This window comes from Chinchilla lanigera, unplaced genomic scaffold (assembly GCF_000276665.1).
Source record: "Chinchilla lanigera isolate Chin_1 unplaced genomic scaffold, ChiLan1.0 scaffold00027, whole genome shotgun sequence".
In the NCBI taxonomy this organism is placed as follows: domain Eukaryota; kingdom Metazoa; phylum Chordata; class Mammalia; order Rodentia; family Chinchillidae; genus Chinchilla; species Chinchilla lanigera.
This window is the reverse complement of record NW_004955428.1, coordinates 17,861,869-17,888,779: the sequence shown is the minus strand read 5'-3', so window position 1 is coordinate 17,888,779 and position 26,911 is coordinate 17,861,869. Positions and strand designations below refer to the sequence as shown.

Below are 26,911 nucleotides of genomic sequence, written 5' to 3'. Positions count from 1 at the left end.
TCATAGTTTAGGCACTGTGAAAAGATGCTGGTCCTTTAAGATAGGAATTGTTACTTCTCTATGTCATCATTAAAAAACATAATAGCTTTAACTCAGAGAGTGCTCCCGAGACGTTGGTGAATGATGAAAGCATTCTCCATGCACAAATTACTCATGGGCCTTGTCCTGTGTAAAGCTTAGATGAGGTTTGCAGTTCTCTTGATATAGTGACATGTATGTGTAGATGTGTTCAAGTTTTTGCTGGAGGTGATTATATATTGCAAAGTCATGTTTGGAAAGCACTTGGGAATCTTGGAAGCTGGTTGTTAGCTCTACTTAGGATAACTCATAAAAGAGTAATCATTTTTCAGGAAAAATAGTTTAGAACTTATATTAGGAGTTTTAATTTCTTAAAAAATGTGTAACATTTTTATCATGCAGTATGTGATATATACTTTTCTTAGGTGCACTACACACGGTAGTTTATTCTTTTGAGATTTATACCCTGAAGTCCCATACTTTCTTTTTCTTCATCTGTGGCGGGATTTTTTGGTTTTTTGCTTTTTTTTGTCTTTTGGGGACAGGGTTTCACTATGCTGTTCAGGCTGGCCTTGAACTTACTTTGTAGCCTGGACCAGGCTCAAACTCACAGTGATTCTTCTGCTTCAGCCTCCCGAGTGCTGGCATTACACGTGTGTGCCACCATGCCTGGCCTATGTTTTGTTAAAAAACTTTTTTCACTCTAGCTTTTGTCCCTAGCATTCTAATGAAATCATTCTTTATGAGAATATCTGTGGCCTTCCCATTCAATCATGTGGCCTTTTCCAGTTTGTCAGCCTGTTCTGGTGTAGGGTGCTACTGTCTGTCACTCACTTCTTGAGACTTCCTTGGCTTTCGTCACTACCTCAGCTGGATTCTCCTGACACTCATCCCACTGTCTTTTCTTCCGTGCTCTTTTTCCTGTGTCTTTCTTTCCTGCTCCTGAAGACTCTGGTTTTGACCCTGTCGTCTCTTCTGTGTATTAGTTTGTATGTTTGCAGCAGCTCATTTTTTCCTGTCTGTGTCCTGACTCCCTGTCCGTGTGTCTCATGCTGCTTGGAGGGCAGGTACGCCACCGCAGCTTCAACTTAGCATGTGGAAACAGCCTAATATTATTTTCTTAAACTAATAGCCTTGCTACTAATTTCTGCTTGTAGTGAAATTGTTCCTGTGGCCTCCAAAGCTAGACACCCATGAGGTATCTGTGATGCCTTCCTCTTCTTATGCCTGTGTGTTTCCCAGTGTTGGTAGTGCATCTTTCCCCTTTCCTCTTCTTTTCTTTTTGTTTTTTTTTCCGGTACTGGGGATCGAACTCACGACCTTGCGCTTGCCAAGCAGGCAGTATGCCGCTGAGCTAAATCCTCAGCCCCCTTCCCCTTCTTCTTGATTTCCCATCTGTCCTTTCCTGCCAGCTTAAGCATTAAACCACTGAGTTTCCCTTCGCACATATGAGCTCCCTGCTTAATCCTATTCGCTCTGCTTGCTGTGCCTTCTCCCGTGATGCTGCTAGTGCTCTGCCTTAGTATAGTCTCTCTCTGACGTGACAGAAGTATCACCATTTCACCAACTGACTTTTGCTAATATGATCCTTGTTTTTGGAAAATCCTTTTTCTTATCTGTCCCCTCCCACTACTTCTATTCTTATCTTTCTCTGGAAGAATCTTTTAAGAACTAGCTCAGAAGTCTTCTCTGAAACTTTCTCCTTCCTTGCTGGGGAGAATGAATGGTTTCTGTCACACAGTTGTTGGTGTATGCTCTGCTGCAGAACTTAATACTCTTTATCTGTTTATGTGTCTATTCCTCACTCTGGGCTTCTCAGCTCCTTGTAGATAAGGGTCAAGTCCTGTTTTCTGTATCCAGCCTCATATGCAGTGGCTGCTCAGACTGTTTGCCAAGTTAACCAGGCACCAGATAAACTTGCATGTTGGTTCCCTTCCGGTCGCACTCCTCTCAGCCCTTAACCAGGCTGATCCCTGAGCTGGAGAATCCTCTTACACATCCCAGTCCTGATCAGTTCTTCACTCTTTTCACATCACCCAGTATCTATCTCCCTTAAGCGCTATGTAAAATTCTCTCTAATATTTTGCTGTGTTTTAATTTCATGTCTTCCAGTTATACTTGAAATTCCTAAGTGGTAAGGAATTTTCATTTAAAAAATTAGACACTATTCATAAAAGCAACATGGTACTGGCAAACAAACAAACAAACAAACAAAAAAAACAAAACGAAAAAACCCCAAAACAGACTTGAAGATCAGTGGAACAGATTAGAAGATGCAGAAACAACTCCAGACATACTCAGCCACTTTATGTTTGACAAAGGTGCCAAACACATTCATTGGAAGAAAGATAGCCTCTTTAATAAATGGTGCTGGAAAAACTGGCTCTGCACATGCCAAAGGTTAAAATTTGACCCATATCTTTCACTATGCACTAAACTCAATTCAAAATGGATCAAAGACAAAATATTAAAACAGAAACACTGAATCTACTGGAAGATAGAATAGGTAAAACTTGAAAATATTGGTGTAGGCAAAGACTTTAAGAATAAAACCTGCAATTACATAGGAGCTATCACAAGAATCAACAACTGAGATCTCATCTTATTAAAAAGCTTTTGTACAGCAAGAAAAACCACCAACAGAGTGAAGATATAACTGACAGAATGGGAAGAAATGTTTGCCAACTGTTCCTCAGACAAAGGATTACTATTGAGAACATATAAAAACTTAAACCTCACAGACCTCACAGGTTTAAAGACCCAATCCAAAAATGGGCATCTGAGATGAATACATACTTCTCAGATGAAGAAATGCAAACAACAAATAAATTTACAAAAAAATGTTCAACATCACTGGTCATTTGAGAAATGCAACTTAAAACAACACTGAAATTCCATCTCACCCCAGAAACAATGACTATTATCAAGAAATCAACTAATAACAAATGCTGGAGGGCCTGGGGGAAAAAGGAACCCTTCTTTGCGGGAGTGTAGACTGGTGCACCCACAGTGTGGAGATTCTTCAAAAAACTAGGATTGGAGGTCCCATTTGACCCAATTATTTTCCTTCTGGGTATCTTCCCAGAAGACTTAAAAACATCATACCACAGCGATATATGTGCACCCATGTTTATAGGAGCACAGTTTGTAGTAGCTCGATCTTGGAAACAATCCCAATGCCCATTAACTGAGGAACAGATAAAAAAGATGTGGTCTTTTTATACAATGGAGTACTACTCAGCCATAATGAAGGATGAACTGGAGACTTATAGGTGAATAGATACAACTCAAGACCATACTCATAAGTGAAATAAACCAGACACACCCATGTGTAAACATTGTATTGTCTTTTTAGTGTGAGAATCTGAAAGAATAAATAGGAGCCAAAGTGTACAATAGATATTGTGAAATGGGAAGAGGCTTCAAAAGGAAAAAGAAACTTGGATGGGAGAAAGGAGAAAAGAAGGAAGAGAAAAGCAAAAGAAAAAACCATATATACACACACATATGTGTGTGTGTGTGATAGTTAAAATTGTTATACTACTAATTTCTTTTAGTTCATTGAAAAGAAAGGTTTGTGCTAATATTGTTTGGATAATTAACTGCTTATATCTCATACTCTGAGTAATGAATATAAATAACAATACGCAATGTATTAACCATTGTTACCCTCCTATTATCTTATTTTGCAATTTTGTTTTTCTTTTTCTCTTAAAAAAAAAAATTAGACACTACTACCCAGCAGTTTTTTCTGTTCTGAGGGGTCTGAGGCTGAATTTACTCACCCAGGTTCCCTGTGGCTGAGCTACATTAACTGAGGAATAGATAAAAAAGAATTACCAGTTTGAAGCCCACAAGAAGATTCATGTGTTTGTCAGATGAGCTAGAACTTCAAATAAACAAGCATAAACACCATAGTATGAGGCATGTAAAATACTGTAGGTAGGTTGAACATAGTGGCACTATAGTTCTCTCCTGCAAACCTTTTACATTATTTCAAGAAAGCAATAAAGGTAAACCAGAATCATTTGCTAGAATCACTTTTTATTGTGGATATTCTTTAGCTGTTAATAAATTTATCTGTATTTTTGTCTAGTATTGATCCTTAGTTCCAAAACTTATTATAGTCCTCTAATTAAGGAAGTAGACCTGGAAAATCAAATTTGACTCAGACATTAACCTTATGTCAACTTCTCTTTCTCTCAGATCTAAAGTCAGTAAATAACTAATTCAGATTGAGAAGCGTCCAGTGCAAATTCTTAGTATCTTTTTTGGAGGTGGTAAATGCCACAGAGAGCTTCATCTCAATATTAATTCAGATTTGAGCTAGCATTTGTTACAATCTGTAAAACTCTTGGAAGGGTAGAAATTGTAAGTCACAATGACTCAAACATAGTCCTTGTGATGTGATGTCTGCAAGGTTGGGTGGGAGAAATTGCTGAATGACCAGACTCATTCTACTCCTTTCTAAGCTGAATCATTTTGCAAATGGAAAACAATTCATGTGTTTTGGGGTGGTCATTACATAAATAGGAAATGGAAGAAAGTGAAAGAGATTTCCATTTCAGAGATTACTGTTTGAACTTTTAGCACTCAATGAGCAGACTTTGTTTTAGATTATAAATAGGATTCTTTCTACTACCACAAATATTACATATGGCATATATTGTCTATATAAATCTTATAATTCAATACCTGCTGCATGTCTTCTTTATATATTTTTCTCTTCCTATTACTTTTTTGCCCTGATTTTTTTATGTTTATTTGCTTGTATGGTGTTTTCTTTTGATTCTGCCAAGTATGCCAAGTATCATTTGACTTCTTATAGCTCTTTCCTGGCTCATGTGGAGGTGGGGTGTGCGTGTATGTGTGGGGCGAGATGTCATTTACTCATTGGCTGGATAACTACTCAAATTGATGGTGACTGGAGGAAATATATCTCTTAATTTTGAGATTCTGATTGCAGAATGGTCTACTTGCGCATTTTGCACTGTTGGTCCTCTTCTGCTATACTTCTCATCTTACCAGAGAGACATTTGGAGGCATTTGGAGTCATAGTTAATGTTTAATGTGTCATGGCAGGGCCATAGTTTGCATGTCTCGCTGTCAGGCAGCTCTGATTTGAATTTAATGGTCTGATGTTATACAGTAACCTGTGTATGCACTTTTGTTAATATGAGACACTAAACCAAAAACAATTTGTTGTTCCACAGCTAGATTATTAGTAAACTCAATGGTAAAGTTTTCTTTTATTATTCTTTGTTGCTCCTTGGTAGTTCCTCTCATATTCACTTGTAAGTAATATATAATTTTGTATACATATTATACAGAAATATAATCTATATTATACAAATATAATCTATTCATTTCTCAATTTTAAGAGTGTTTTGTTTTTATAAAATTGTTTCCCCTTAAGAGGGTCAAACACGGAAAATGCATGAGTCATTAGACGCATCTGTAAAATTAGATCATCAGAGGAAAAGCTCATGACCTACCCGTTACTCCTCAGAAGAAGGTGCATTGGAATTACCTGAGTCTAATCTTGTGGCTAATACATTCTGTGGATATAGCATGGATTTGGATATGCATGTAGAAGAGCAAGAGGAAGAATGACAGCTGATAGGAGAAATGTGCTAGAATGTGAGCACATGGAGCGGTGAAATGTGGAACTTCTAATAATACTAATTGCAGTGATTCTTTTGTGTTGTGTCAATTACTCATATCTGATAACATATTTGAAATTCTAGATGAAATAAATATATACATACCATACAGTGCAACTTTAGTGCCAGAAGAAAACATCAGTAATGCTGGGAATCTGTTACAATTAGCACGATGAAAATTTTATAGGTATATTAGTAATTACAGGGATAGTACCATTACAAGATATTAGATTATATTTGCCTGAAAATAATAGGTATGCCTGTGGACATATAAAGAATGCCATTCAAGCCAGGCCTGGTGGCGTACACCTGTAATCCTAGCACTCGGGAGGCTGAGGCAGGAGGGTTGTCAAGAGTTCAAAGCCAGCCTGGGCTACAAAGTGAGTTCAAGACAGTTTTAACTGCATAGTGAGACCCTGTCTCAAAAAGACAAAACAAATAAACAAACAAAACACAAAAAGAATGCCATTCAATGTGATCAGTTTTTGACAGTTTTGAACTGTTTATTTTTCTCTGACAATACCACATGCAGAACTGAGAATCCCTTAAATAAATTTAGAAAAATCATGAAAGAATTAATATATTCAAGAATGCAGTAAATCCTAGAAAAAATGTAGTGAAAGATGAAAGTATGATTTTTATTGTGTGGACACCTGAATTTTTACCAACATATCAACACAAATCAGCACAGGAATAGCATAGGAAATTATATTGGCCTAATGGTTACACCTATGATTTACATGCCTATGTTAGAAAAAGTGCAAACCCTTTCAAGCATGGCATTCTTATGATGTTTTGAAATTAATGAGCAGCTTATTGTTTGAACACTGTATATTATATGCAGATAATTATTATTCAAATATACCCCTAGCACAAGAAATTTTGTAAAAAGAAATATATTTTTGCAGCACACGATAGCCAAGTTGCAAATGTTTACCAGTACAAGCAAAAACACAGCAAAATCATAAACTTTTTTAGGTACCAGGAATCAAACTCAGAAAATCCACCTGGTATAAAATATGTTAAATGGATTGATAAAAGAGCCATTTGTATGTTAATGACTTGTGAAAGTCATACATGTGCATTGGTGATAGGAAAACCTAGAAACATAAAACCTGATGTTGTCTTTGATGAAAATAATGAAAGAAAGATATTGATTTAATGGATCAGAAGCCATCATATTATACTTCCTTAAGGAAAACATTAAAATGATATGCAAAAACACAATACAGTCTCTTTGTTGTAAATGCATATATAAAATCATACCTGTTAAATGTCCATGTTAAAATTTAGAGAATTAATTATTTATGAACTGTTCATCCATGATCAGATGCTACGGGCACAAATTACTGAAAAAAATTCACTTTACAAAAGGTTACTTAGGATTATCAGAAATGGAGGCAAGGGATACAGAGAATGTTACTGAAATTGTCTGAAAAAATAGGTGCCACTATGGCTGCAAAAAAAGCCAAACATGGTATGACATTTTGTGCATGCTGCACAAATCAGCTGCCTTTATGTTTTAAAGAAATTAATGAATATAAATTTCTTTTAATTTAATGAAATACACAAATTTTTTAACTATTGTAATTTTAATTGATATGAGTAGTATTTTTGTTTGTTTGTTTCGTTTTTCTTCTGGTACCAGGAATTGAACTCAAAACCTTGCACTTGCCAGGCAGGTGCTGTGCCGCTGAGCTAAATCCCCAGCCCCTGATATGAGTAGTCTTAACTTTGATTTTTTAATTTATTTGAAACAGGGTCTTTCTATGAAATTCAGCCTGGCCTTGAACTCACTATGCAGCCCAGGCTAATCTTGAACTCACGGTCATCCTCCTGCCTCACTCTCCGAAGTGCTGGGATTACAGGCATGCACCACCATGCCTGGCTGAATATTATTAATTAGTATTTATATTTGGGCAGTAATTATTCAAATTCCAGAAACTAACTACATTCAGTCCATTTACAAACTTACTAATTTTGTTAGTAGAAAGGCTGATAAAAGTGATTAGATCCATCTGTACCACCAGTGCTTCAAGCTGCCCACTGGGATAGTCATGCATGTACTGCCAGTGGTTCAAGCCAGTGGGAATGTGTTAACCTTTAAATGTAAGACTTATTAACATTTGTCCTTATTTTGGGATAAGGCATTTGTAAAACGTTAAGTGAAAAGAGATATATTCTATTTTGAAGATGTTTCTGTTTTAGAAGTCTTTACAAGTCTTTAGAAGTCTTTACTTTACTCTAAACTCAGTAACATGATGCAAATATAATTCAAGTGAAATTGGGAAGACTGTTTTGCTAATAGGCTTAGTACAGTGTGTTCATATGTTACAAAACTGTATACAGCGGGTGTTGGATTAAAAGACAATTGAATTACAGTGACATCTCAGCTGGTAAAGAATGGGAAAAGGGAGGCACACGTAATTTTTTGGAGGGGTGACATGAAATTCATGAAGGATTCTGTCTTGTTTAAACCAGCAGTGAGATGGCCGTGGTGATCAGGCAGATGCCTCTTTCTTGCAGGAGAGGGACAGCGTGTGGTCTGACTTCACCAGTGTGTTCCTAGGACCCTGGTACTTACTGAGTGTTTATTGAAGGATGAAATTTTTGAGAAAGTGTTTTGTGCCAGTTTTACAAATAATAATTGTTTAATCTTGAAGATAAACTTACGAAACAAGTTTCACTTATTTGACATAAGGAAATCAGTTTTTTCCTTTGTCTTCTCAAAATATGACCTCTGTCTAGGACAACAAGCAATTAATTGTGCATTCTGGACTTCTTGGTGCTTAGACTACAGCTTCATGGCCAGAATTCCACATGGATAATATAGCAGGAATTTGAACAGAAATAGTGATTTTTAAGAAATGGTGTAGGGGGCTGGGGGTTTAGCTCAGCAGCACAGCACCTGCCTGGCAAGCGCAAGGTCATGAGTTCGATTTCTGTTACCGGAAACCACCCCCTGACAAAAGAAAAAAGAAATGGTGTAAACTCTTCCCAGAGACTTTGCCATGTCCAACAAAGTTAGTGTCTGCCCTCTGTTCTCATACCCTTTTCACTTGCACTGCAAATATTTGTCATAATTTAGTATAAAATAATGCTTCAATATTTAGAGGCAAATGGGGTGAAGATATAGCTCTGTGGTAGTTTCTAGTATGTACAAATCCTTGTATTCAATCCCCAGCATGCGTGCACATACACACACACACACACACACACACATACATACACACAAATTAGTGGTAGCTTTTGACAAACTCATGATTTTAAAATAGAATATACAAAAATAGAAAGAGTAGAGCTTAGCAATAAATATTACATAAGAATGGAATGAACCTTGAAGTCAGAGTCTAGAAGATTAAAACTCAAAATAAGCTATGGTATGCAGAAAATGCAAAGAGAATTAACTAAAAAGATATTCTAAAAGCACATTTATGCCCTTTCAAGGAAATTAGAAATATCTTAGAAGTTAAGGGCATGTGACCTAAGAGTTAAAAACAACCAGAAAATACATTTAAAAGCAAATATACTTGGGTTTAGTTTTTATCTTCTTCACAAAGTGATACCAGTCATTCAGTAAATTTCAAGAGTCTATTCTATGAAAAAATAGCAACCAAGATTGATGAACAGATGTTAAGAAACTGGTTAGCAACACACATCCAGAAATATGTCTAAAAGTAAACTCCTCTCTGCTTGAAATCACCTGTTGATTTTTTGACTCCCCTGTATTCATAATCTATTGGCATCTTCTTTGATAAAGAGGCCCATTACTTGGTATAAATGTGTCTACTCTGCCATTTTCCCCAGTCCCCACTTCCCTGCTCCAGCACTGTTGATTTCTCCTCTGTGGTATCTTCTCACTCGTTCAGGTTGCTGTATTTTTACCACAGCCCAGACTACATTGCTACTTCCTTCTAGCCAATTTCATCTCTATTAGTTTGCTAGGGTACCATAGCAAAATACCACAGACTGGGTGACTTTCACAGCAGACGTTCGTTTTCTCAAATTCTGGTGGCTTGGAAGTCCACAATCAAGGTGTTGGCAAGTTTAGCTTCCTCTGAGGCCTCTCCTTGGCCTGTAGGGTAGGTGGCTACCCTCTTGCTGCCTTGTCACACGGTTTTTCCACTGTGTGCAGGTCAGTGGCATCTCTTTGTAAGAACAGATTTCCTCTTTCTACCAGTCAGACTAGATTAGGGCAGCCCTAGAAGCCCTTTTTAACTCAGTCACATCTTTAGAGATCTAGTTTCTAAGTGTGCTCCTATGCTGAGGTGTGCAGGTTAGGGCTTCCACTTTGGAGGAGACACAGTTGAGCTCATAACACAGTTTAATCAGTTGAACATTATTCTTTGCTAGGCTAATTATTTAGTTACCTCATTGTTCTTTTCAGAAGAGCAGCTCTGATGTTACTGTTCTCGGGAAAACATTGTGGAATTGAAACAAATCGAGTCCTTTAGTGCACGATTTGCCCCAAGAGCTAATGGACGGAGAGTCTATAATAATCAGAAATAATAGAAAAGTTATCAGCAGATGGCTGGTTACTATGGGTATCAAAACCTGTCAGATATTTGTAAATGTGTTATAAATGTGCTTTACGGAAACAAATAGTAAGCTTAAGATGAGTTCTGGGAAGAAAAATTTTAAAAACCCAAAATACTTGAGAAAACAAACGAAAGAAAATAACAGAGCAAGTAGTAATTAGGATACCGCAACGAAAGAGAAGTAACATACATAGGCTTAATATGTTGATTTCAGTGGCATATTTGGCTCAATTTCTCATAGCAACTTTTTTAAAAAGAAGTACATTTTCTTCAAGAGAGTTTTTCACATTTGAGCTTTTTAGGCCCAAGCCCAATGTCTAAATCCTGCTGACAGCTTGTTCTGTAAATAAAGTTATACTGGAACACAGCTATCCTTATTTGTTCAGATGTTACCTGTAGCTGCTTTCACATTGAAATGGCACTTAATCCTCAAAGCCTGAAATATTTATTGTCTAGATCTTGGCAGGGAGTTTGCTGACACCTGTCTCAGGCCATTATTTTTCATGAAGAAGGAACACTTCTTAGTCATGGCATTTCTGCTGTGCTTTGCTATTAAATGTAATTCCAATTTTCTGATACCTATGTCAGAAACTGTGTAACATTGGTTACTGATATTTCTCAGTAACAACTCAGTAACTTTGAGTCTATGGACAGGAATTATCTTCAAGCTGGTCTCTCATTTTAAAATAATATTTATTAATGATCTAACTTACTAAGCTAGAAGTATGCTTTCCCCCAAAAGGTAAAACATTAAAGAAAAATAGTGGTGTATATTTATCACCATGATCTAAAAATATTTTTAATATGCAACTGATCCCATTATCTAATAAGCACCAAAAAATCATGTTTTAGGTTATTATCAAAGTTAGATTTTTTGCTAAACCTTTCATCTAATTGTTTTGATAGCAGAGTAGCTGATATTTCCTGTAGCAGTTATTTACATACATGTTTTGCAGCTCACCTAGTTTTTCTAGGAAAGCACTCCAGAAAGTGATATCACTTAAGGTTAGATATTTTCTGAGTGTTTTAATGAGATTTAAAAAAAACAAATTGTTGGGATATGTTTGGTTATGCCTGCTTTGAATGTTTTCTAGACCTGAATTATTTTTGGCCATGCTTAATGATGCACAGATGTAGGGCTTTTATGTTGTGGACTTGTGGAGAATCTTGGCCTTGTGCACAGGTGTGTCACCTCCAGAAATGAGTGAATGTTCCTGTTGGTGCTCCTGTTTTTTCTAGAAGGAGGCTAATGCTCACCATGGCTGACATTTGAAACACACAGTTCTGCTTTCTTTGGAGGCCAGAGAGAGCAGACCCTTTGAAAAGTCCTATCAAGGGAAATAACGTCCTTGGAAGCCTGCCTCAACGACATGTGGTACATCTTTTCTCCGTGTTGGGAATTTTAACCTGAAAGTCCATGGATATACCAGTTTCCACAATTACCTTGAAGATAGATACAACATGTCTAGTGTCAAGTTGTTTTCTGAGGAAGAAGTATATTATGCTCCAGCAGATTTTCACAGTTATCTGTGGTCCAAAACATGTTAAGGACAGCAGATAATAGTATGGGTACACTAAAGTATGCCTTCTAAATTAATTTGACCATCCATGGGAGAACCACTTTAAATCACATCACAGTGAAAATGAATTTACCAAATTGTGTGATGGTGTGAGCCTTTAGTTTATGATGAGTGATTTTGTGAGAAACATCTCTAGGAAACTTAGCTGTCTATGCATTATAAGAAATGTTTGTCTAGGAAGTGTGTGGAGGAGGAGAGATAGGAAGAGGATGGCTAGGCGTACAGGGGTACAGTTGGATAGGTGGAATAACTTCCAATGTTCTGCAACACTATAGGCTAATTGTGGTTGACATTAATTAAGATAATATTTTAAAATAGCTACAAGAGAGGATTTTGAACGTTCTTAACACAAAGAAATGAAAGATGTCAGAGGTGATAAGCCATTACCTTATCTTTCACCCATCACCTTATCTGTCAGAGAAGCCATTTATCTGATCAGATCATTACATACATATGTATTGAAATATTATACTGTACCCTAAAATATGTGGAAGCATGTGTGTACATTAAAAATACATATTTATAAAATGACATGTTTAAAGCTACTGTTTATCTTATTATATAGTGTTCACTTTGAGCTTCCTTTGGAGAAATTTCTCTTTGGTAATCATGTCAGAACTAGGTATGCTTTCCTTACCAGTTTACTTTTCTCTTATGGTCCATGGGAAGCTTGTTATGTCTAGTGCCTACTAGAAAACCAAATACGTGGCCTGCTTCTAACAAGTATAATAATTTCACTACTGGCTTCACTAGTTTTTAATCCTTAATTTCTGCTGGCCTTCTTTAAAAGTCATTTTTAAAGTTTTTGTCTCATTAGACCATTAATACTTTTGTAACTCACCTTAAACAATATTTCAGACAGAATAAGTTATTGCTCCAAAAAAATAATATATTCATTGATTTGTTGTTTTAACCACAAGTATCTACTATATTGCTATATAAAGTGTTGGATACTAGATATTAAAAATTGAAATAAGGAAAGTCCTCTGTCTCTTAAGGTAAGTATTATCTGGCAGAGCAAGAAGAAGATGTAAATCAATAGAAGGCAGTGAGACATTAGGCCTGCTTTGCTTGTGGTGTGTCCTATGGCACAGTGAGGTCACTGCAGTGGGAGCAGTAAGTTTTAATGGGGGAAGTCAGACGAGGCTTCAAACGGCAGTAACTACTGAAGAGAGAGTTGGAAGTTAAGTAAGTGCCAGGCAGACAAGGGCAGGTAAGGGCATGGAGGCCAAGGAGGCAGTGCCAGGTTTGCTATATTTGGGGAACTGTGGGAAGTTGAGAATGGCTGGCATGTAGGGTTAGGGTAAACAGTGAGGTCAATGCACCAGGCTGGGACCAGATTGTGAGCTACAATTTGGTCTTTGTCCAAGAAGATGGGGAGTCAGTGAAGGATTCTAAGCAGGTGAGTAAGAGCATCTCATGGGGCTTTTATGAGATCATTCAGGCAGATGGGAATAGCTGATTGGCTGCTTTCCTCTTATATACTGCTCAGAAGCAGGGCCTTGAGGATTGTTAACACAGCTGCTTTACCTTCCTTTGGGAAGTGAGAGTTAGTGCAAGTAAAGAGACCATTATTTCTAATTTCCCGTACATTACAGGTTAAAGGATAACCAAAATCTAGATGTGGGCATATTCTACATGATGTCTTTCCTTTTCTAAAGTAAGGGAACTGTGTTTGGGAGACATTCCTTATACTCTAGAGGAACAGTGACTCAGGAGAGGGAGAGGGCTGGATGGGAAGACAGAGATGGATCAAGCTTAGACTGGGCTGGGGGAGAGCACTGCAGGTGTATTTTGGACTGTCTCTGTGTACCAAAGTACATGAGCAGGCGTGCTCATTGGAAATCACCTGAGTTTGGAATTGCATAAAGGAGACGGTCCTGTGTGGTGGGATGCTGCCAGGGCTGGTGACTGTATAGAGGCTTATCAACTGATGACTTAGCAGCTCAATATATAGGGGGTTTGTATTAGCATGACTTCCCCAGAGAAATAGAATCAATGGGAGGACTGTTTGAACAGAATCAATTTGAGATCTCTTAGTCAATAGATAGATTAGATAGATAGATAGATAGATAGATAGATAGATAGATTAATTTTAAGTAATCGGCTTATGTGATTATAGAGATGGGCAAGTCCAAGTCCAGGACTGGCAGCCTGGAGATCTAGAGAAGACATACTATTGTGGTTCAAGTCCAAAAGCCATCTGCTGTCAGATTCCTTCTTGCTTGAAAAATTCAGCAAGAATTGAGGCCCTCAGTTGATTGGATGAGGCCTGCCCACAGATGACACAGTTGTCAGATAAGATAATCTGATTTACTTAAAGCCCACCAATTTAAATGTAAATCTCATTTTTAAGTTTCTATGGAAATATCCAAATGATATCTGATCGAATATGTAGATGTCATGACCCATACAAGTTGATATATCAATTTAAACATTATAAGGCCCTCCTTGAAGTAAACCTAGACTGCTTCAGTGTCCCAAGAGGAAGTGAATAAGCCCTGGCTAGGCATTTTAGTTAGCTTTCTGTTGCTATCACAAATACTGAGATAATCAACTACAAAAGAAAAGGTTCATTTTGACTCACACTTTTATTAGAGTGTTCAGTCCATGGTTGAATGGGTCCATAGCTTTTGGGCCTGTTGGAAGACACACACCATGGCAGTGAGTGTGAGGCAGAGCAAAACTGTTCACCTCATGGCCAGGGTTTGAAAGAAAAGAAGAGTAAGCTTCTGAGGTCCCCTGTTCCTTTAAGGATATGCTCCTAGTGACCCGAAGCTCTCCTTCCCAGGCCCATCTCTTCAAGGTTTTTCCACCTTCTCCCAGAAGCGCCAAGGCTGGGAACCACACCTTTAACACATGGGTCTTTGGGGGACAACCCAGATTCAAGTTATAGCACTTGGAATCAATCAAATCCTTCACTGTGGTGCCCCAAGGAAATGGATCAGGGAATTCCTAACAAGGACACTAGAATGGCCTATGTCAGTACCAAGTTTTGTTTTGCTCTGGTCTCCTGTTTAACAGTAAGGAGCGCCTCCTTCCATGGATGGTCTTGCCATGGAGACATGGAGTCTGGTTTCTTCTTCCCTGAAGATATACAGGTCAATTTTGTTTCTTTTGGTTTTCTGAAAACAAAAATAATAAAACTTCATCCAGAAAAAAGGACTTTGCTAAACAATAAAGCATTCCCAATAAGATCACCGTGATATTTAATATGTGGCCATGGTTCAGGCTGCTATTGCTCTAATTAGAGACCTCTGGCCACAGCACTAAACGATTACTGCTGTCCTGGTCTCCATCAACTGCCATCTGCACCAAAGCCTCCTCTAGTCTTCCCTCAACACAGAGCTGAATGAGAGTTCAGATCTCTATTTTGAGGATGTGGCAGCAGAGGGGATCTGAGACTGCAGTCTAAGAGCATGGCTGCAAGGTTTTTTTTTAACATCAATTTTTTGATTGGAAATGTCTGCCACTTCTGTCATATTTCATCCTCCTTTCTTGTAGACCAAAATTGCCATTGACTAGAAGCAGAGATATCAGCATAAGCAGAAGCACTTCTGCTGTGGGCTGTGAAAGAAGCAAGGGAAGGTGGATGTCTGGTGCATCCCTCACTGCTGTGTGAGAGCTGGGCTGTGATTAGCACTACCCTCCAAGCAGCACTACACTGCTCCCAGACCTGCAACCTGGGCAGTTGGATCTCCTTGATGACATTATTATTTTATGTCCTTTACAGTTTATTTTTATGTCCGTTGGGTCTTTGCTACTTGCAAGCAAAAAGACTGTGCCACAACCCCATCAAATATACGTACCAGTTTCAGAGCAAAATGACACAAAATGATAAACTCTGTTTGTTGGCTCAGTTGCTATAAAAACCAGACAAATATTCCACTAAACGATGAGCTTAGAGCACAGTGTGGGTGGATATGGTTTTAGGGTAGGAACACTGGAGTGACTTCATGTCTGTGGTACTCAGTTTTTTCTTAAAGTAGGAGGGAAAGTTATCAGAGAGAGGTGTGGCTGTGGGCTGGCCAGCCTTTACAGCATGTGTCCATTTATATGGCTGCTGTAGAGAATGGGAGAGGAAGGTAACCAGGACTATCCTCCTGGTTGCTGATCTCACGTAAAGGGGCCTCCTGAGGCTGGAGACCTCTCATTCCTCATACTGCCGGTCTGGGTGCATGTGGCATTGCCAGGTACATTTCTGTTGTGTAGGTTCAGCAGTGGCAGCACAGGACTGGAGAAGCCAGATGACTGTACTGATCCAGAATTATGACTTGGCATTAGAAGTGCTGGAAAGAAAAAAACAAGAGGACTGAGTGATGCCCCACAGGGTTAAGCTGACAAGAATGTGAAACTGGAGAGGCAAGGAACTTGTAAAGAAATGATGGAGTCAGGATCAGTAAACTGTAAAGCCAGCAGAGGAAAATGAGGTTCACATATGGGAGTTTAGGGTAAAGCAGCACTGGAATGACAGCATGACTATGAGAGTGGTAGATGCAGGTTGCTGGATTTGATAAAGCAAGATTTTTTTTTTTAATGTGGTGCTGGGGATCGAACCAGGGCCTTTCACATGCTAAGCAAGCACTCTACTGCTGAGCTGCAGCTTCAGACACTAAAGCAAGGATCTTTGAGCCTAAGTTGTTGGTAATCTTCTATGTCAACTTTGAAGTCCTTCAGGGTAGGATGTAGAGGAACCAAACTCCAAAGTTTTCAGTGAGTGACAGTGCAGTCAGTGGATGGTATCAAGAAGGAAGAAGGGAGTGTGTCACATGCAGCGAGTATGAAGTTTAAAGGAGGAAGAATTTTGATGTAATAATGGAAAGTAGTAGTTGTAGAAACGTTTGCAGAAATCCAAAACTTCATGGACTAAAAGCGAGAGGCTGAGTCCTGTTGCAAATGGCTGTCAGAAGAGTAGGCCAGGCCGCTGTGCTTGGCTCCTGGTGGTTCTGCGCTGGCCTGTGGTGACCTGAAATGCTTGGAACTGGAATTCATTGAGGGAGAGGTCTGGGGTGGGTAAAGGAAAACACCTTTTGTTTGGAAACCACTTTATGTTTTTAAAAACATTGGTGTTGGAACAGGTGATTTGCAAATTGTCTTTCCACAGAGTTCCCCAGAGTTCTTTACATCAATCTGAAAGAAAGTACAAATCAGGAGATTTGTGTGCCGAGGTGGAAGAATGTGCCTAGATTCTGGATCATCTTTGCTTTATATGCAAATCATCATTAAAGATAGAAGACAGAGTACTTGAGAAATTTTGGGGGAAACAAGGACAGTAAAAAGTGTGAGTTCAGCAGAATGATATGCATATTTGTATCTGGTTTTGGAATAATTTAATTGAAGGGGCCAGACTCCCTTCCCTCCCTGTGATATTTCAGTTCACAGCATCTCAAACAAAATGACTTGTTACGCCTAAAACCTTTCCTGATTCCTTCAAGTATTATAGATGTACTTCTTTCCTCTCTGACAAAGTCTCATATATCTTTTGGGGGAAGCAGAAAGAATGAACAAATCAAGGGAGCAAGGAGGGTAAAAGAAATAGAAAGTAGAAAAGAGAAAGAAGGAAAAAGAAAGAAAGGCCCCAAAGAAAGAAAGAAAAAAAGAGAGAAAGAAAGCCCCCAAACCGAACCCCAAAACCAGCAAGAAAAGATGTAGGTGGAAACAGACAGTCATAGTCGAACTCCTGCGTAATGAGTTGTGTGGCACCCTTGGCGCTGTCTTCACAGGGCAATTCCAAATCTGGTAAGAGGAAAGGAGCAAAAGGAAACAAAATGACTAGTTTTCATGGAACAGGGGAAGGAAATATATTCAGTAGTTGTGATTTTAGGCTCCTTTCTGGGGATGGAAGTATAAGTAGTGGAGCCAGAAGCTATTTATCTTACTACTTGTGCACCTATTTTACGACATTAAGAAAACTTTATAAACTGTAGCGACTGACTGTCTTTTATTGTAAAGAAACATAAGAAGCATAAGAAGATAGTTGTGGGAAGAGAAGACCCCTCACCTTTTAGTGTCTTCAGCCATTCCTCTATCCCTCTCCACAGCCCCAGATAACCAATTGCTTGGATCAAAACACAATTTTTATTTCTCTTTGTAGCATACTTTGTAGAAAATTTTAAATAATAGTTGAATTGACACATAATTGTACATATTTGTGGTATATGTACAATACAAAGAGATGATAATAAATATTTGAGAGGCTATACCAATTACCCTGATGAGATCATTACATATTCTGTATATGTATTGATATATCAGGGTAATTGGTATAGCCTCTCAAATATTTATTATCATCTCTTTGTATTGTTGAGCATTCAAAATCATCTGTATTAGTTATTTTTGAAATGTACAATTGATTTTTGTCAACATTAGTTATCTTACTGTGCTATAGAACATTCAGAGTTTTTCCTTTTATCCAACTGAACACCCTTTATAACTACTCTCTGTCCTCTCCCAGGTTATACTAACCACTCTTTACTGTTTACTTCTATGAGATCAACTTTAGCTTCTGCATTTTACTAAAAATATATAGTACTTGTCTGTGTGTGACTTATTTAGTTGAACCTAATGTTCCACCCATGTTGCTGTAAAAGGCAGGATTTTATTTTTTAGTGGTAGACTAATATATACAACACATACACATATAAATATAAAATATATAATATATATTTTACAACATAAAATATAAAATACATAAAATGCAATATAAAATATTTTCTTTATCCACTAATGGATAAATAGGTTGATTACACACTTTCACTATTTTGAGTAGTGCTACAGTAAATGTAGGGGTGCAAGTGTCTCTTTGACATACACATCTTCTAGCCGTTGGATATGTATCTGGTAGTGGGATTTAGGTATCATACAGCAGGTCTGTATCTTGTTTGGAAGAATTCTCATAATGTTTTCCATGATGGCTGTACTAATTTACATTTCTACCAACAGTTATTGAGAGCTTTTGTTTCGTCTGCATCATTGATAGTATTTTTACTTTTTGTCTTTTTGATATTAGTCAGTCTGCAATTTTAGCATTTTTGACTGCCTTTTCCTTGATGAATGGCAAAAGAGGAAATGATAGAGTGATATGTTTCAAAGGGATAGTACGGTGCAGTATCCAGTGATAGATAAGTGTTGCATCTGGTAGGGCCTCTCCTTGGGTCCTTGCCCTCACTTCAATAAAGAATAGAAAAGTGAGGCTCTTAGCAGAAAACAAGGAAGACTGATATAGTGCAAAGTGAAAGTTTATTTAACATGTGGCAAATACAGAGAAAGAAGAGAAGATACTTTAGCAGCAGAGTGGAGCTACAAGGTGGGACATCCCGCTTGGGATGGCTGGCAAGCATGAGATGTGTTCATACTTACAGGGGCAAACTTTTGTTGCGTGGGATGGGCTAGGCCAATCAGTGTCTTAGCCTTTGTTTCTGGAAAGGGGATAAGGTCAGTACCTGTGAGTAACACTTTCATAAAGGACACAGTAGGGTACTTTTTTTCAAGCACATGGTACACAATAAGCATGTGATGATATTACAGTGGTCGGCCACAGATATATGTGATGTTTTTACAATGTCAGTTATCCATGTTTTGTTCTGAGTTTTTTATGTCCCTCTAATCTGGCCCTACACAAGAATTAAGATTGCTGATTGCTGATGCCAGATCACTGATGATCTTGGGCCGACTATTTAGCGAACTGGGACCCAATTTCCATAGTCTTAATCAAAAACTTTGGATTAGCTGATTTCTTAGGGCCAAGCTGTGAAGATTTTTGATGTAAATTCAGCTAGAGGTTGAAAGAATCCATTTTTGGAAAGGGCATATAGTATTAGAAATAGAGATGGTCAAAAGCAGAGTATGAGCAGAGTATGAGCCCAGAAAAAGAATTCTTCACATCACACCTATCTTTGGAGGTGGTCAGAAAGTATTTAACAACTCTTTCATCCTAAATCAGAAAAACTTGTGAGGCTGAACTCCATTAGCCAAAATGTAGGAGGTAATAATGTGTCAGAGTTAAGATAAGTTGTCAAATTGATAAATGGGAGCTACCTAGGGGATCAATAAAACACACTTCTGGGGTGTCTGTGTGGCTGGTGGAGCCATTACCTTACATACTATATCTTATTCCTAGCCCCTTTGTCTTTGGTGCTGTTTTTCTGCTCTGCTTCCCTGATGCTATGCATTGAGCACCTTTGTTCCACTATGTGCTTCTCCCATGACGTTCTTGCCTTGGGGCCAGTTGACCATGGACTAAACCTCTGAAATCATAACCTGCAGTAAATCTCTTCTTGTAATTGTGGGTGTTGATTACTTTATTCCAGCAGTGGGAAAGCTGACCAATATGAGTTATCAAAGTTGAAGGACAAAGGTAGAATGACAGGGAGCTAGATTTCTAAATAGGAACTAGAATTGAGTCCTTACCTAGGCTGAAGGAGTAGCTGTTCTTTTTTATTTATTTATTTTTTATTTTTTTACTTAGGAGTAGCTGTTCTTAAAATTAGAGAAAAAATGCAAAATTATAATCAAGTGGCCCTTTCTTTATTTGCATTCTTCTATTGAGGTCATTCTCACAGTTCATTTTTAAATTTCTACAGTAAGAAAGTAGACCTAAGGGCTGGGGATATCGTTCAGAGGTACAGCCCCTGCCTGGCAAGCTGAAGGTCCTGAGTTCGATTCCTTGTACAAAAAAAAAAAAAAAAGGAGACCTGGGTTTATGGCTCTGCTGTTTCTTACTAGTTTTTGGGTAAATTGCTTACTTTCCTTAAATACAAGTTTCCTCAGTTACTGAGCAGAGATACAAGCAATAGTAGTAACTGTATTGCTATTGCTGAGATATGAACATGATAAGACATGTAGAGTATTTAAGGTACTATGATCAAATAGTTGTCCTGCTGTTGTGGATTATCCCTAAATCCCCCCTTTACCATCTTGTATCTCATCTGTCCTTGATGGTTTAATGTTTTGTTCATGTGTAATGCATATCTGAAAAGCCTGTGTCCTAAAATGAGCAGTTTATTATTTTTGATGATTCTGTCGGTTAGTCAGCTGGTGACTTGACTGGAATATCTAAAATGGCTTCCTGTTCCTGTCTGGCACCTTGACAGAGACTGGAAGCCTAAAATGTTCCTTTCCATGTGGCCTCTTGGTCTTCTTTACATAGTGGTTGGATCTCAAGAACAAAGATTCCAGGTGCATAAGCTCCAGTGTATAAGCCACTATTTGTGGTTTTTTTTTCAGTTTCTTATTGGTATGGGTTTGAAGCACACAATGGTTACATTCCTCATGGGGCGTTGGTATATGTATGTAGCATGTCTTCTTTTTCATCCCCTTCCCTTCTCTTTGTTCCCCATTTCCTCCATCTCTTGGTTACCTTCCCTTTTGCAGAAGATTTCTGTCTCATATTATCTGCTTTTTATTTTGTTCTTTATTTATATTTTGTGTTTCTCATATAAGAAAAACTATGGGACATATGAGGTTGTGTGTCTGATTAATTTCACTTAATATTATGGTCTAAATGTACATCAGTGTCCTACAAATGACTCAAGTTTTCCTTCTTTATGACAGAACATTGCTAATGTATCATTGGCTAAATCCAGCCCACATCACCAGGAGTAAATTCATTATGGTTTGGGAGCAGTTAGGTATATAGGTACAAATATCAGGAGGTATAGTTCATTGGAAAGACCAAAACAAGTATTACATTTAATTTCAAAATCCTTGTTGTCTGGAAGCATCTTCATGTTATGTCATTCCATCAGATAATTTCATTTCTAATCAAATGAACAATTCATTATTCTCATTGATCAACACAGAACTGATTCTGAACCATAAACTAGATATCTGCATTTATCACCTTCTCTCTGTTACTCCATTTCAGTTTTATTATTAACCAAGTTGAAATCCTAAATACCCTTCCCTCTTCTCATTATTTTCAACCAAAATCCAGAATTTATGAAACTCGCATTTCTTCCTTTGCTCTCTGCGCTCACTGCCATTATCAATGTCTACATCCTTTTTACCTAACACATGAACATCTGTGATAACCTTTCAGTACTAATTCTTTAAGTGTTAGGCAGGTGTCGTGGCATGCACCTGTAATCCCGACATGCAAGACACTGAGATAGGAGGATTGCAGTGAATTCAAGGCCAGGCTGAACTACCTTATCTCAAAAAACAAAAGCAAAAACAAAAGAAACCAAAACCCCACTACTTTCAGTCTGATGCATTTCTTTTCAAGAACCTGGAATATGTTTATGGGTTTGATTGCATTATGCCTAAGCTTTCATTTATATTACTCTACTCTGTTTACATAACTATTTTTTACTGTTTTTTGCATTTCACCCACCAGAATCACAGTGACAAGGGAAATTTCTTATAAGAAAATTTAAGTTCATCTATATTGTAAATATCTTAGAGCACAGTGGTAATGGTGGAGACAGAATAAAAACCTGGAGGGCAAGATAAAAAAAAGAGTTTTTGTTGTTGCCATGTGCACCTTTGAGAATTAGGAGGCAGGTAAAAGCAAAGTCAAACTGTCTTTTGTTGACTGCATTGCTCCTGCCTTACCTGTTAGGCAACCTATGTGATCTCTTTTTGGAGTTATTGCTAAGTCTAATGGTACCAGGCTATATATGCTGAGGCTGTATCTAACACACACTGAGTACTTCATAAATGTTTGTTGGATGAAGAATATAAACAAGATTGAATTAAATCCATACTTTTCTAAACTAAAGTGAACAACATGTACAGTCTCAATCTAAAGAAGAATGGTTCTTGTATTAAATAGAAAGGGATACGGAGTGTCCCTCTTATTAAAAAATAGATGCACGTCCAGCACTCAGTACTTGTGCTGTAGTGCTGAGACTGTAGCTGGGATGAGGAAGGCTTGGCTAACCATAACGACAATGAGAGTGTCTGTTTCTTCTCATATGGAGCATATAAAATGTATTAGGAATGTGGGAAAGAAAAGCTCGCATTCCTTTTTTTTTAGATCTATGAGACTTCTGGATCAGATATAATTTTAAAGGTAGGACATGGCAAGAATAGCATTCTTTTCACTTTAAAAACCAGTATTCTATGGTGGTAGACATACACAGGTATTAATGGAAGTTTAAGTATGTATTTTTATTCACTGAGATTATTTTGAAGGCTATTTAGCCCCATTCCAAGGAGGTAGTGTTTTTATGGAACTAGTGATAGTGTTCATCATCACTAATAGAGATTGAGTAAGAAAATGGTGACTATTTTTGGAGAAGACTCTTCCTTTCCTCACTGGCTTTCAATAGCAGTTTCAAGTGTTGTGTTTTATTAAAGAACTCAACTTTGGAGTAGTCCACCTATTACCTTCCACTTTCAGGCAGCTGCATCTCCAGGGGGAACTCTGATCTTTTTTTACTGTGCTCTTGTTTCATTCCTTTGGATTCTCAGCACAGTTGAAGGAAGCGGCCCTGTTCTTGCTGGAGACTTTGAGGCAAGGGAGCTGTTTCCAGCTTCATACTAAGTCCACCCAGCTATGTCACGCAGGGGATATGGGGAAGGACTTTCCTTGTGAGTGCCTCCTCAGTTTTGGAGATGGGCCTTGAGCACTTGGCTGGAAGTGTGGTTTTCCAGAGTGGAGGTTGCAGTAATGCTCGTCATTGATTGAGAGACGTGCTGCCCGGGCTATTTTCATGAGAGTCAAATAAAACTCTCTTGTCTTAAGTCTGCTTTGAAAGGTGTTTTCCTAATGATTTTACCAGTCAAACAGAATAACTGTGTGGGAGAGAGTAGTTAAATAACTGGAACATTTTGGGCAGCTTCCCTTCCCCACCCTGTGCCCCCACTTGCCTTTCCCCCAAAGCTCCTCCTCCCCTGGGCACACACATGCCGCTCTGTTTTCTGTTCTGGAGCTGCCTGAATTGTGTGATTTTTGTAGATGAATGCGAACTCTTCAATCCAGAAGGAAGTGCCAGGAACACAAACAACCCAGCTAATTGGCGCTCAACCCCTAGGGGAGGTACATGGCCAGCCAAGCTGGTTGCATTATCTCCATGGGGCACTTAATTTTGAGAGAAACCTCAGGCTCTCTCAGATAATCCAAGAATATTTTGAAAAGGAACAAAGATTTGCCAGGAAATGGCTGGAATCAAGAGGTACTCCATCTCTTGGGTAAGTTGGGTTAGTTGCAAAAAAATACCTACTTGAAGCAGATTATATTTTAGGCTAATGTTTTTCTGAGCTGCTTATGATTTCAGCATACTCTAGCCATGTTAATGGCCTTCAACACATAGATTTCAAATAGGTGACCCATAAGGTAAATGCCAATCACCGCCTTATCTGTTAAGTCTGTGATTTATAAAGTTTAAAACACTTGGCTAACACTAAGAACTGCACATTGTGTTAGTTTGGGGAATGTGTTCTATAGTTTATCACTGTCCTTACTATTCATTACTGCTCTTAGCCTTAATCCGAAACCTGCTGTAGTCTTACATGTTACCTGTATGATCACTTGTAGGCCTTTTTATTTGCTACCCACTTTTTAATTAATTAATTTAAAAAGATTGTTTAAGAGCAGTTCTAGGTTTACATCAGCATCAAGAGGAAGGTATCTTCTGTCCTCACAAGTGCAGCCTCTCCATTATCAATTAATCCCACTATGGTGGTACATTTGTTAAAATCAGCAAGCCTGCATTAATATGTCATTGCCGTACAAAGTCAATAGCTTGTGTTAGGTTCAGTCTTGATGTACGTTCTTTGGGTTTGCACAAATGTACAATAAGTTTCTGCATTGTAGTAGCATAACTCCCTCCCCCACCCACAGGTCTCTTTTATTGTTTCCCTAGCGTTGCCTTTTCCATAAGGTTGTATTGTTGGAATCACACAGTATGTAGCCTTTGTAGATAGATTCTTTCACTTACGTACATACATTTAAGGTTCCATATGTCTCTTTAATAGCCCATCCATATCTTTTTAGTGCTAAATATATTCCATTGTATGGGTATACCTGATTTATTTATACTGGTACCTATTGAAAGACATCTTGGTTGCTTCCAAGTTCTGACAATCATGAATAAAGTTATGATAATCATCCATGTTTGATGTACAGATTTTTGTGTAAACATAAATTTTCTACTCCTATGGGTTGCCACTCTACTCTTAGTGCAAATATTTTCACTGTTGACTAAAAATGTTCAACTTCATTTACTCTGATGCAAATAAAAGGGGTTGATAAGGAATTGTCAAGAACTGATTTATATCATAAGTCTAAGTTTTAGAAATAAATAGCAGCAGTTATTTCTCAGTGACAGTATTTTAGATCATAGCAATTGCTAACCCTGACTAAAAGCCTGACATCCAACAGTTTGTTCACTATTAAGATACTGACCTCCTTAAAGACCAGAGATCTACCATGATCTCCTCTGATGATGGAGCAGCTCTCCTGAGACCTGCTACTTCCTCCTCTAGTTTGGTAAGACCCATGAAAGAAGATACCACCTCATAAATATGCAGATGCTTGCACTGAGGTCAGTGCCCTGCTTGTTTATTCAGTAAACACTGAAATACAAAGAATAAGAAATGTCAAGTAATGGTCTGGAGTCACAGGAGAAATCCTTAGAATTAATTTTCTAATAATATAAAACTCTGTAGATATTCAGCTGTCTGATGTATAAAAAGTCTTTTTGTGTCACCTTTAAATAATCTCCTCCCCTTAATTATTAATATAGGAGCAAACAGGTAGCAAAGTGATATGTAAGTTTTACCATTCTCTCTGCCTGTGTACTGTTGTCTTCTAGTGAAAGTACTCACAGGCTGTGAAGAATAGAGAATGACATAAATTGAGAATTCATGGTGTCTGAATATCTATGTCGTGAGTTTCTGAATGACTGAGAATTTGATAAGTCAGAATAAATAATTTTCAAATAATGATTTCATGAAGTTATAAAGATTTGATATTAACAAAAACTTCTCAGTGGAAGGAGAAGGAGGAAGGTGGGGGAGAAAGGAAACGAAAAAGAATTAGAATGTGTTACGTACAAGTACCAGTGCCTCGTAATGAATGTAATCATGTACTACAAACATGTACTAATAAAAATAAATAAAACTTCTCATCTGAGTTTTGTATTTTGTACATTACAACACAATACTCATTTGTCCTTAAGAAACTACACTAGGTTTTAAACTCTACAAAGCAGAGACTCTGGCTCTTCCTAGTGCTTTATCTCAGATACCTGAATAGGACCTAGCTTTAGATATTCAGTCAATGAGTAATAGAAAGAAAAAGATCTAAATATACTGGAGCAAAATATTTGGTTGGTGGCTGCTCTGCCTCTTGGATCTCAGTTTCTTCTGTTTTTTTTACTGTGGAAACTGAAGTTATTAGTAAAACTAATAGCTAAAGGAATTGATCTTCATATTACAGTACTTAGGTTCTTGCTCGCAAATACTTATGTAGATATTAATGCACAGATTTAAAATGCGAAGTATTAAACTAGATGTAGAGATTTTGAACTAGTTGGCTGATTTTTTAAAAATTAAATTTAAATTTGGGGATTGTTATAGGTTCATTCACTTGAGGTTGTAAGAAATAATACAGACAGACTCTTTGTACCTTTATCCAGTTTTCACCTCACTATAGCAGAACTATAGTACAGTGTCACAACTATGATATTGACATTGACACATGCAAGAAACAGAAGATTTTCATCGTCACAAGCACTCTTCAGGTTACTCTTTTCTAACTATACTCATTCCTCTAACCTCATATCTGGCAACCACTAGTTTGCTTCCTATAAGTTTGTGGAAAACTTATTTTTAGAAACATTTCAAAAAACATTTCCCCAGCAGTTGGTCTCTGGAAAAGAAAGACCATTTACCCATATAGGGTTGATGACTTTTACAAGTGGAAGTCAGGTATTTATTTACAGATGCATGTGCTCAGTGTTCTCTCCCATTTCTGTGCCAGGAGACAGTGTGGGTCCTGAAATCCCGATTACCAAGGCATCAGTACTGCAGCTATTCTTGCCAGAAAATGCCCTTGCCAAAGGTTGACAGCATTTTTTCTGCCTGAGTTATTCTACCTCTCCAAACCAAGCCAAAAAATGTCCTCAGTGGCAGAATTCCTAGGCTCTCCTTAACTCTGGAAGCT

General features: G+C 37.9%; 1 protein-coding gene and 1 long non-coding RNA gene across 2 annotated transcripts in view; one reads left to right on the top strand and one right to left on the bottom strand.

Moving 5' to 3' along the window:
• Fgf2 (fibroblast growth factor 2 (basic)) overlaps positions 1-26,911 on the top strand; it is a gene marked incomplete at its 5' end in the record, with an annotated part of 54,226 nt that overhangs the window by 6,000 nt on the left and 21,315 nt on the right.
• LOC102012784 lies at positions 9,895-25,214 on the bottom strand. Its single transcript, XR_261304.2, has 5 exons — positions 25,151-25,214; positions 19,159-19,217; positions 14,789-16,088; positions 14,387-14,438; positions 9,895-10,171 (listed from the first exon to the last, which is right to left on the bottom strand). It is a non-coding gene; the product is annotated as an uncharacterized LOC102012784 (long non-coding RNA).